Source organism: Nannospalax galili, unplaced genomic scaffold (assembly GCF_000622305.1).
Source record: "Nannospalax galili isolate Female #2095 unplaced genomic scaffold, S.galili_v1.0 scaffold1562, whole genome shotgun sequence".
Lineage (NCBI taxonomy): Eukaryota > Metazoa > Chordata > Mammalia > Rodentia > Spalacidae > Nannospalax > Nannospalax galili.
Window position 1 is genome coordinate 128,286 of NW_008348281.1, and position 12,125 is coordinate 140,410.

At 37.1% G+C, this 12,125-nt stretch overlaps 1 pseudogene; it reads left to right on the forward strand.

The window, feature by feature from the left end:
• The window catches only part of LOC103743601, a 9,690-nt pseudogene extending 7,878 nt beyond the window's left edge, over window positions 1-1,812 (forward strand).
• The last annotated feature ends 10,313 nt before the right edge of the window (window positions 1,813-12,125 follow it).

A 12,125-nucleotide genomic window follows, 5' to 3' on the forward strand; every position in this document is an offset into this window, starting at 1 on the left:
ATAAAAAATTTAATTGAACTAGCAACAAAACATAATAAAGCATGTTCTAAGAGTACATCTTATTGGAAAATTTAGACTTTAAGAAAGAAATTCTTCATGGGCTCCTGTGAGCATGGAAATCTTTGTCTAATTGTATCTTGAAAGGATACTAATAAAGCATGTTCTAAGAGTACATCTTATTGGAAAATTTAGACTTTAAGAAAGAAATTCTTCATGGGCTCCTGTGAGCATGGAAATCTTTGTCTAATTGTATCTTGAAAGGATACATAAAGATCTGACAACTCTTCCCAAGTAGTTATAGATTGAGCACATTTTCAATTAAAAGGCTAATGAGATACTTTATGAAACCTGACAAACTGATTCTAAAATTCGTTAAAAATATAAATGACTAAGACTGTTTAATATATTTTGAAATAAAAAGAATAGTAATGAAGGCATAAAAAATCTTACCAGATATTAGAGCCTTTCATTGATCAAGAATGATTAAATTTATACTGAAGGGACATAAAAGTCACGTAGAAAAAAAATCATTGAAATAATGTAAAGGACAGTATATATACCAGGTATTTTTAAAAAATCTTAAGTTGAACAAACAGTTCAAGAAAGAAACAACTTCAGTGACTGTACTTGATGTAAGGAGATAGTAATATAATTTGAAAATAAAATTCAGAATGTAAAAATTGAAGATTCTTCCTCTTTCCCTGAGGCTATAAAGTGTTTGACATTGTTTATTACTTTATAAAAGAATTGCCTATGGATTGTGGATCTGAGAAAATAGTAAGAAAATGTACATTATAACTACACTGAATATCTCTCTAGTGTGTATAGATTTCCCTGGGGAGTCACCGTGATATACAATGACCACTAGTCAGTTTCTGTTTCAATGTCTTAACTATTAGAGATGAGGAAATGGAATGCATTTCTTTACCGTACTTTAAACCATTTTGGACTCCTTAGTCATCAGGACTGCACATTACATTCAGGAAACAACACACCTGTAGTATAAGCAACATGTGCAGAGTTATTCACAACTTTAAGGTCAGTAATCATTATTATAAATTACTATATTTTTACTGGACTTCATACATAACGTCATCCATAATGTTGCTTTCTTACTCAGATAAGAGCCAAATGGAAAATTACAAATACAATACACTGCTGCTATCATTCCATAATAGGTTCCAATAACAGGTCTTTCTGTGAACAAAGCGAAGAGATGGTTGTGCATGTCTGTGAACCTGGACCCAGGAAGAGAAAGTCGTAAAGCGATGTAAAAGAATGGGAGAAGAGGCAGAAAACGTGATGTGGAAGCCTCTTGTTCTGCTTTCCTATGGCTCAGTTAGGTAAGGAAAGTCCCAGCTCTGCTCCACTCCCATCTCCTGGAAGCTCTGATCATCTAAGGCTTATTGCCCTAAAAACAAACTTGAGCTTCTAGCCTCTAGAAATGTCTTATGTTGCTCTCTAAGTCAAATCACAATTGAGTGCATCCTCAGAGACCAACCTGCCATGGTAACTGAGCAACTGAAGTGGCTGCACATGACTGACAGGCCTCCAGTTCTTCCATTTCTCTTACGTTGTATATTTGCCTATGTCAGGACTGTATCACATAAATATGAGATTAATAAACAAGATGATCTCAGAATGAAACTCAAGGCTTGTCTTAGAAGAAAAATTGTAAGAATAAACATGGTCAAGAAGTGTAAAGGAAGAGAAGATGACCATATTTCATTGCTAAAGATTTACATGGGCAATTTAGTGAAAATATTTGGGATAACATCAGACACACTAGAAGAGGACACAGAAGACTGCTAGACACTAAATAGGAGCTAACGCCTGTGGGAGACTCAGCTGCTACATATGATCTTAAATATGAATACGATATGAAAAGTACTCTTCAACATGGTCAGTCTTCATTGTGTGCAGATTCTCTATTTTAATTTACCTGTTCCCTAAAATTTTTCTGGCAATACAAGAAACCTATACCTGAGGAGTCTTCAGGGTCCTTACAAACAAGCACAGAGCTGCAACTCTGTGAGCCTCTTGGGGCACATATTCCCACCACACCAGTATTTCTTAGTATGGTTAAGGACCAGTCTAGCTTGTGTTTACTCTTAATATTCCGCACTTCCCAATCACTTTAATATGTGAAATGGCAAGAAAGCTCTCTATGTTCTTTTTCTTTTCCACTATTATTAAATTCTGAAATTTTATATGGTGCACATTCTAAACATTGCATAGGCTAGTGGGGCAAAAGTTTCAATTTAAGCAAAATGGGATTTGTGAAAGGTTATCAACCCAATGTTAATTCATATGCTAAGGTTCAAAATTCTTGTCAAATAATATGGGTTAACATGGTTTTCCAAGGAAACAATATTAACACATTAGTTTTAACATTAATTCATTTCTTTAATAAACAAAGTATGTATAATACTCAATTTTTCACAGAAAATTTTCTGATATCTGTATTATTTCTATCTTTCATATGAACATATAAATCTTAAAGAAATAGCTACAACATTTTACAAGCATTTCTATATTAAAATTTTGTCTTTTTATTTTTGATCTGCTGAAAAAAAAATGCCTTAAAATTTTCATTTGAACAAGCTTAGTAGGAAAAAAATGTTGCCTTTATTTTTTTATCTTTCTTCGATTTATTTATTTATTTTTATGGGGCTTTTGGCTACTCTAACATTCTCCCCTCTGAAGAGGTAACCCTCTTAAGGATTAAGTACAAGCTCCCAAATACTTTTGACATTTTTAGCCTTTGGAAAAGAGTATGTTGCTAATTGAAAAACAACATTTCTATTCCTTTTTTGAACTAAATGATATATTTCATAGCTCCAAGAATTTGCTCATTTACCTAGAGCTTGACCAATAATAACTATTAGAACACATTTTTATTTTAGTTAATTAACTTAAGTAATTAATAAAATCAACATTTAGTTAACTTAATTAACAGAGAAATAAGATAGGTATTGTTCATCCCCATATACATACATTACCTGACACTATTGGTCTACTTGCATGTCTTTACCAGCTCATTATATTTGAAAGGAATTTTCATATCATTCTCATTGAGTAGCCTTCCCCAGTGGCAACGTCTCTGTTCTCTAGCATGCATGCTTACATTTTTGATTCTGACTTTTGCAATAGTTACATTCTATAGTTTTTCACAGTCATTGAAATAGAGAATACTGAACTACTGTTCTTCAGAGAAATAGAGTGAGGTACTGTGTCATTCCTTGGTCATAACATTTCATCAGTGGATTAATAGCAAATATATATACACATATATGCATGTATATGTATTTATATGTTTCTGTTTGTATATATCACATTTAATAGATATAGTTCATTCATTGGCACTGAACTCAGCATCCAATAGCTCTACAACTCAGGCTATCATGCTATGTTAAGCTTACCTAACAGAGCTTCTCTGTAAACATGCAATAGCTTGGGAGTTAATTTAACCAAAGAAATACATAAAAATGAGAAAATGCGTCACTAAAAAGACTGAGAAAAAGGTGCCTGCTGTCACTGTGAAGTCAAAACAGGAGTTAGACATGGTCTTGTTCAGCATTCAGCTGGGAACATGGACATCAAGACAGTCTCTGCTGCTCTGTGCTTGCTTACAATCAGACCTGAAGTCTCCACAGGTACAAATTGTTGAGATTTCAAGCAAATTTTAATGGGCTAGTAAATAAAAAGAATTTGCAAACAATGAAAACTGTGTTTAAAAGACATTCTCTCTACATTAAAGATCATTTACTGAATACATTCATGAGTACAAAATACTCAGTTTCTCACACATGAAAACAGTCCTTCTGCCATACAAGTTGTCAATGACTGGTAATAAGCATCAAATACTGCACATTGCTATCAGTAACTCTGGTAGTCACTTTTGACTCACCATGACCCATATGTATTGACTTACTCTCCAGGCCAGTTGAGTATACCCTTTAAGTACTACCATAACATCTATTGGCTATTACCTGTGGTGATAATGTTTTAAATCAAGATAGTTCCATAGCTGTATTGACCTTTTCAATTTATTTTGTTATTTTAACTTGTTTGGGATAAACCCTTATGTATCCCAAACTGGTCTCAAATTCACTATGTAGCAGAAGAAGATGATCATGAACTTTGATCCTCTTCGCTCAGTCTCCCAAGTTTTATGATTCCTGGCCTATAGTATCACTCCAAACTTTATGCAGTACTGTGGGTTGAACCCATCTTTCATGCTAGGTAAATACTCGCCCAATGTCCTACATCCTCAGTTCATCCATTTGAATCAGTAATAAAGATGGAAAAAGAGTTTAAAGTTCAAGTTAGACATATCACCACTTTAAATTCTTTAAAAGCTTCAAACTGCTTCTTAACCTTTAAAATATATATCTGGCTGAGCATAGAGGTGCATACCTTTAATCCCAGCACTCAGAATACAGAAGCATGAAGATCTCTGTGAGTTTGAGGTCAGTCTAGTCTATATAACTAGTTTCAGGCCAGGCAGAGCTATATTTCCTGTCCCAACAACAACAATAAAATAAAACTGTGGAAATGACTTTTACAATATAGACATACTGTGGACAAAGGTATGAATGTATTGCCTGCATATATATAAGTGCACCCATGTTTGGCAGTGTCCACGGAGGTCAGAATAGTGTGTCACATCCACGGGAGTTGGAGCTACAGGTAGTTGTTAGCCACCATGTCGGTGCTGGGAACCAAACCCGGGTCCTCTGCAAGAGCAGTGTTCTTAACCCCTGAGCCACCCATTCAGTCCCCCAAAAGTAAGTTTTATCTTAGCTTATTTATAGTGTCAACAGGTTCACTGAGACATGTGTACCCCTTGTAACCTGGGAATATAGCCTTAATCTCTAATGAATTTTCTTTGTCTTTAATCCAGAATAATACACAAAGGTGTTTGTCTATGTTTTACATATCAAACTGCTACAAACAGAGCTTATCTCTTTTGTGAAAAATTAGTAACATCTGTTTATGGTTGTATATAGGTGTGCTATTCTAAATCAGTAACGATCAGAAAAGGCCAAATTCTTCTCTGATAAGAAAAGAGTCTAACCATTTCATTCTGGATATACTATTTCAATGAAAGAAGGAGAGAACAATTTGAAGGGAATTCTGAAGGAACAGGTGTTCAGAACAGTCAGGTCTCTCTTTGTTAAAATGGATGTTAAGAGTCATACTATTTTTATTTAAGCATCACAGTAATATGGCATTACATAGAAACATCACACAAAACAAACAACAAAACAAAAAACTAAAAGCTTAGCTAGTACAGATTTTTTTTTCGGTCTTTTTGAGACAGGTCCCCCTATAGCCCCAACTGGCCTGGAACTCACTATGTAGACTAGGCTGGTTTTGATTTCACAGAGATAAACATGCCTCTGCCTCTTGAATGCTGGGATTAAAAGTATGTGCCACCAAGCCCAACTCCTAGCACAGATTTTTAAAACAATGTAGATTTTAGAAAACACCCAAGCACTGAAGGAGATGAAATATTTGGAAAACCCATAATCATCATGTGAACATTAATGAGTACTCTGAAAAGTTAGGTAAAATATCTGAGGAAGGGAAAAACAAAACTAACAAAAAATGAATATTATATACATGTTACATGCTACTGAAAGTCTCTTTTCTTTTCTGGGATAATGACTGCTTTCAGCTTCTGGTCGTCCATTCCAGAAGTATTCTGAGTAGATATTTAATCTATTCTTTTCAGGCAAAAACATGGACATTGTTATATATCTCAGTTGTGTTCATTCGTTGCTCTGGTTTTCAATTATTTTAGAACATTTAGTCAATCTAGTCTTCTTACTGCAGTATACAACATTTCATAGGGTGACTGGCATCATTTATTAAACTGGTTCTCCCTTGCTGAAAGGCTTTTGTACTGTTTTCAAAATGTTCCTTTACAAACAGTAATGCACTCAACATCAAATATATGTGGGAATACTGAGTCAAAGGAAGCACGTTTGATTCTGACAGTCTCCCAAAGACGCATTCCAGAGAGATCCTACAGGAAGGTAGTGTTAGCATGTGTTGGTGGCATGAAGAGTGCCTATTTTCTGTGTTTTCCTCCACAGTGCATCTTACCAGCTCATTCCTGCCTAAGACTGTCCATCTGTATGACAGGCACAGAAGCCAAGTCAGGAAAGTGAAGGTCAGTCACCTGCAGGAATCACAGCTGCCTGCCATGTGAGCCCACAGTTTTCGGCCTTGACTGCACCAACTCAGCAGTTTCCCTATGGATCCACTTTTCAGTATAGGTACTCTTTGGGATCCATTTATGCTTCTACAGAAATCAAACTGGCTGGGTTTATATCCTTGGTGAAGGACTCCAGCTTTGCAGTACCCAGATGCTTCATCTCTCCTCCTTGAGAATGGCTTTGTCTGGGCTTCCTCCTCTTCCACTGGAATTTTATGTCCAATTCAGTCATTGTTCCTCAGCTCCTCCCTTATTAACATAGGTGTTTGATCATTGGCTTTTGGGTTCCCTTCTTTTTTAATTCCAGTATTTTTGTAAAATCTTTATCTACAATCCTGTTCCCCCAACTTTGAGTAGCAGTGTTCACTGCCTTGAGGTTGCTATATCTCTGACTCTTCTTTCAAATCAGTTCAAACTGTTTCTGGTCTTTGTAGTTGAAATAATCTTGAACCCTAAGATCAGGACTTGGAAATAAGATTTTAAAGAATCACAATTAAACCAGGTGTAATTAAAGTTACCTGTAATTCCAGCGCTTGGGAGATGGAGACAGGAAGATCATGAGGTCAAGACCAACCTCTGGACAAAATAATTTGAAGTTGACCTAGGCCACATGAAACCCTTAAGAAAAGAAAAAGAAAGAGTGGAGGAGATCAGAGCAAAGGAAAGGACAGGAGGGGAAGGGAAGGGAAGGGAAGGGAAGGGAAGGGAAAGGAGGGAAGAGGAGCGGAAAAGAGAAGAGAAAAAAGGAAAGAAAGTGAAGCCACTATCACTGGAAATAAGCTATGGGCAGAGAAGTAGGTCAAGGCACCATGGTGTACTGAACCAAATAAAGAGCTATGGAAAATTGATCAAGTCAGTCAAGAAATGTTCTACATGAAGATATGGGATGAATGCTCGAGAACTTAGCAGGAGATGGACCAGACTCAGTGATTTATTGGCAGATTCCTCTGAAGAATATCAGACTGAAGATAAGTTTTAAACACAACAGCAATGGCAAGAAAGCTGCTCCTGTGTGTTTGGAAGAATGTCTCTGGAAGAGGATCTTAGTTACCTTTCTGTTGCTGTATCAAAACAATGCAAAGGAGTAAGGGCTTGTTCTTGTTCATGGTTCAAGAGCCTCAGGTATGGCAGAGATGTCAAGGCAGCCGGATCTTGAAGCAGCCAGTCACATTGCATCCACAGTCAGAAACACAGAGAGATGCACACATGCTATCAAACTCCCTTTCTCCACTTCTATGGTCTAGGAAGCAGCCAGGGTAGGAACCAATCAGGGAATGCTGTCATGAACGGAATGGGTCTTCCCACTTCAGCTAACACAATCATGATAGCCCACAGACATGCCAAGAGGTGCATTTCAAGGTTATTTTAACTTCTGTCAAGTTGGCAATTAGCAGTAACTGTGACAACTCTACAGTTTGTGAACTTGACACACAATCACATCATTTTTAACCATAACATTTCATTCATGTCTCCATAAACTCATGCCCATTTTATCATGTGAAATACACCAAGCCCAACTTTACAAGACTCCATAATTTTTAAAAATTCCAACACTTTTTAAAAAATAAAATCACCTTATTCTAAGTAACTCACAAATAAAAACATTGCAGAGGTAGTTTAAGAAAGTCACATAAGCATTTGTTCAATCCAAACTCTACACAGCTCAGTAAATTTTTACAGAATCCAAATGGCCATCCTGAAGCCAAGGAGTTTCATTTATATTTTTGTTTTATACTTTTACTATCAATTACATTTTTACTCACTTATTTACACCCCCCCACAAAAGCCCTATAGAAGAATTAAAATGAAAAAAAATTAGCTTTGTATGTGCTTTCATGGTTTACATGTTCTGCTGCCTGGGTTCCATCCTTCCACATGACCTTATGCTACACTTTCTTGGTTTTCTTTATAAATTTTATATTATATCTAGACTTATACCTGTTTACATATATACATGTATAATTTATGGGCTAGGATTTGCATATGAGGGAGAGCATGGAATTTATTTTTTCTGAGTTTAGATCGCCCCCTTTAATATACTTACCAAGTCTGTCCATTTCCCTGCAAACTTCATTTTGTCATTTTTCTTCACAATTGAATCACATTCCATTTTCTATATGTACTAAATTTTCATTATCCATTCATCTGTCCACAGACATCTAGGTTGTTTCCATTAAATTGCTTTGTAAATAGACCAGAAATAAATATAGATACGAAAATATCTCTGTGATAGGATATAAGGTTCTTTGGATATATGCCCAGGAATGGGATATTGGAATCATATGTTAGTTTTTTTTAATTTTTTGACAAACCTCTGAAATGATTTCAACATTGGCTGTATTAAATTTCACTCCCAGCAGTAGTTAGACCTATGAAATTAAACCTACATCTTTCATCTTATACAAAATCAATTCAAAGTAAATTAAAGACCTTAATTTATTGCAGGTGAATTGATGGACCTAGACGTAATCATTCTGAATGATGTAACCCAGACCCAGAAAGTCAAAAGTCACAAGTTCTCTCTTATATGTGGACACTCACTTGAATTTTTAGATATGTTTTTATATTGGAATACTCAAGGAGGTTAGGATTAGTTAAGGGACCATGAGGGGGCTTTCAAGGGAGGGTAAAGAGAACACTGGTGGTGTAAACAAGGAATTGGGAACACTGGAATAAGAAGAATGAAGTGGTGGCCTAGAGGAATGGAGGGAAGAGTAGACAAGGGCGTGCGGAGAAGATCAATTGACATAAAGACCTTTGGAAAAGTCATATAGATGCCTTTTACTGTAGAAGTCACACACACACACACATACACACACACACACACACACACATATGCAGAAGAAAGATTATAAGAGCCATAGGGAGCAAATGACTTCAGTGAAGTATTGTTTTCTGGACACAACAGGGCTGTTGCACATATGCACTCACAGCAGTTATGACAGCATTCACAAGATCTGTACTAATCAAGACAGACAAAATCCAACCATGGAGAGAGGGAGGTAGTCACAAAGTACTTCCCCTAGCTGAATAGGGTACTGGGTAGGCGTGTCTCCTGGGGGAACTAGAACTGAATCCCAAGAGACTCAGAGGGGTAGGATCTAAGGCCAGACACTGGGAAACACTGAAGATACTGGGACTCACTGAGCACCCTGAGAAACTCTGGGAATGCCAGGAAGCTTGGGGTGGGGGGTGGGAGGGGTTCGGGGAGGAGCTTAGCCAAGATGTAGGAGAGAAAGAGCCCATAGGCATGCATGCCTTTGTAAGTGACCCTCTCCTGAATAGCATGTGCTTTGTTGGCAAGCCCAAATAAATATTCCTATTCTCCAAACTGTAACTTAACAAGTACATTATGGAGGTTTGGTCAGTCTGCGTTAGAACTGCATGAATCTGAGAACTGAGAAAGTGCAGGTAGGTCTGGGGGGAGGGATTTGGCATAGGCAGGAGTAGTCACAAAGTCCTTCCTCTAGCTGAAGAGCTATTGAGAACTGATGACTGCTAGGACTAGGAATGGATACAGTCTATTACCATTAAGGATGCAGCCCTGGGAGGCCACTCATGTTTGACTAAATGGCCCTACACCCAAGTGTATCCTGAAGCACTGTGTGGACTCAGTGGGTTTGATAAAAAACAGAAAAGAAAAAAATACATGAAAATGGGAGGATATAGTGGTGTGGGGATAGATAGGAGAGAAATTGGAAGAGAACAAAGGGGGAGTGAATTTGATCAAAATAGGCTATATACATTGTGAAATTCTCAAACAATATAAAGTAAATCTATGCTGAAATTGCTAGAGAAAGTTATTGGAAATACTCTTCAAGACACTACAGTAGGCAAAAGCTTCTTAAACAGAACTCTCTTCAACACTTTTCTTCAAGTATAAAGAATGGCACTACATGAAATTAAAAAGTTTCTGTACAGCAAAAGAAACTATCAATAGAAAAACAAACAGCCAACATAATGGAAAAAAAATCTTTACCAGCTATACTTACAGCAGAAGACATCTATTAGTTACATTTTTGTTGCTGTAATAAAATGTCAGACCCAAAAGCAATTTGAGGAAGAGTTTATTTTAGCTGAATGTTCTAGAAGGCTAGATGTTCATAATGGTGGGAAATGCATTGTTAGTAGGAGCAGAAAGCTGAGAGATCACATCTCAACAGCACATAGGGAGAAGAGAGGGCAAACTGGAAGTGGGACTAGACTATAATTCTCAAAACCCACCATCTTGACAATTTCCTCAAGCAAAGCTGTACTTTCTACACATTTCATAACCTTCCCAAACAAGGTCACCAACCAGAGAACAAGTGTTCAAATACATGAGCTTATGGGGGATATGTCTCATTCAAACCATCACTTTTCACTCCCTGACACACATAGACCCATGCCAGAACATAATGCACAATGCATTTGGTTCAACTTTAAAATTTCCATAGTCATTAACAGTATCAACACTTTAAAAGTCTAAAGTCTCACAGTGGTGCACGCCTTTAATCCCAGCACTCAGGAGGCAGAGGAAGGCAGATCTCTGTGAGGTCAAGGCCAGCCTGGTCCACATAGTAAGTTCCAGGACAGCTGGGGCTACAGGGAGACTCTGTCTCAAGAAGACAAAAAAAAAAAACAACTAAGGTCTCGTATGAAAGGCAAGCAATCTCTTAATTTTGACCCTGGATAAAATTAAAAAGGAAATTACATACTTCCAACATACAATGAAACAGAATATACATTCTCTTTCTAAAAGGGTGGAATGGAATTCATAGTGAGGAAATATTAGACCAAAGTAAGAATGAAACCCAACAGGTCAAATTCCAAATCTCATACCTTCATGTCTGATATCTGGTGCTTGACTTACATGGCTCTACTCCTCCAGATTTGATGCCCAAAATATGCATATCTTGGGCTGATTCTACTCCTTCTATGCAGCTCTCCTTTGCAGCTGTCTCATGGCTTTAGCATCTCCAACATCTTGAGGTCTCCACTGCAATCCAGACTTCACTTTCACTACTTTCTGCAATGACTTCCCAAGGCCTTCTGGTCTCTCAGGGCCATCTTGCATCTAAGGACCCTCACACAGTGGCTCTAGCACTAACACACATTGGCTGGTTTCAGATGATCTCTGAAACCATCAAAGACAAATCCATGTCCCCTCACTCTTGCATCATTTATGCCTCCAATGCCAGTATAACATGGATGACACTGTCAAGTCTGGCTGTCAGCTGGAGATGGACCTTCAGGCCCTCAATCACATCATCATCAGCTTTTGTATGAAGTTGCTTTCTAGGAACAGAAACTTCCATAGTTGCTTTTTCAAAATTTGGAATTTTGCCTGATTGGGGTCTTGCTCTGAGATTACCCTTCCATTTTCATAGCATGCCTTGGGTACAAAATTGGTGTTCTTTTTGCCTCCAGATATACATTTTTGTATCTTTCAGTTCCACTTGCTCTTTTTCATTATAGATCTGTATAAAAGTACTCAGTAATAACCATGTCAATGATTCAGAATTATGTTATCTTGAAATTTCTTCTCACAGCTAAATTGGTCTATTTTCAAGATAGAGTTATATAAAATTTTAGAACAGAGACAGAAAATAGCCAGACTCATTGCCATGTCACAGAAATGATCTCTCAACCAGTTGTTAATATTGATTTGATGCCCTCTGAATCCTCTGGATCTTGGTCTCTACTGTTTTCATTACTCTTAGCACTACTGTCTTCCAGTGTCCTACTTGAGTGGTCCATTAAGTTCTGCTTACAGCATTCAATGACTTTTTTAGTTCAAACTTCTAAAGTCTTCCACATTCCTCCAAAAACCAATATGATCAGATTCTCTATAGCACAAAATCCACTTTTGGTACCAATAGTTACTGTTTTGTTGTTGTGATAAGCTATCATGATTAGA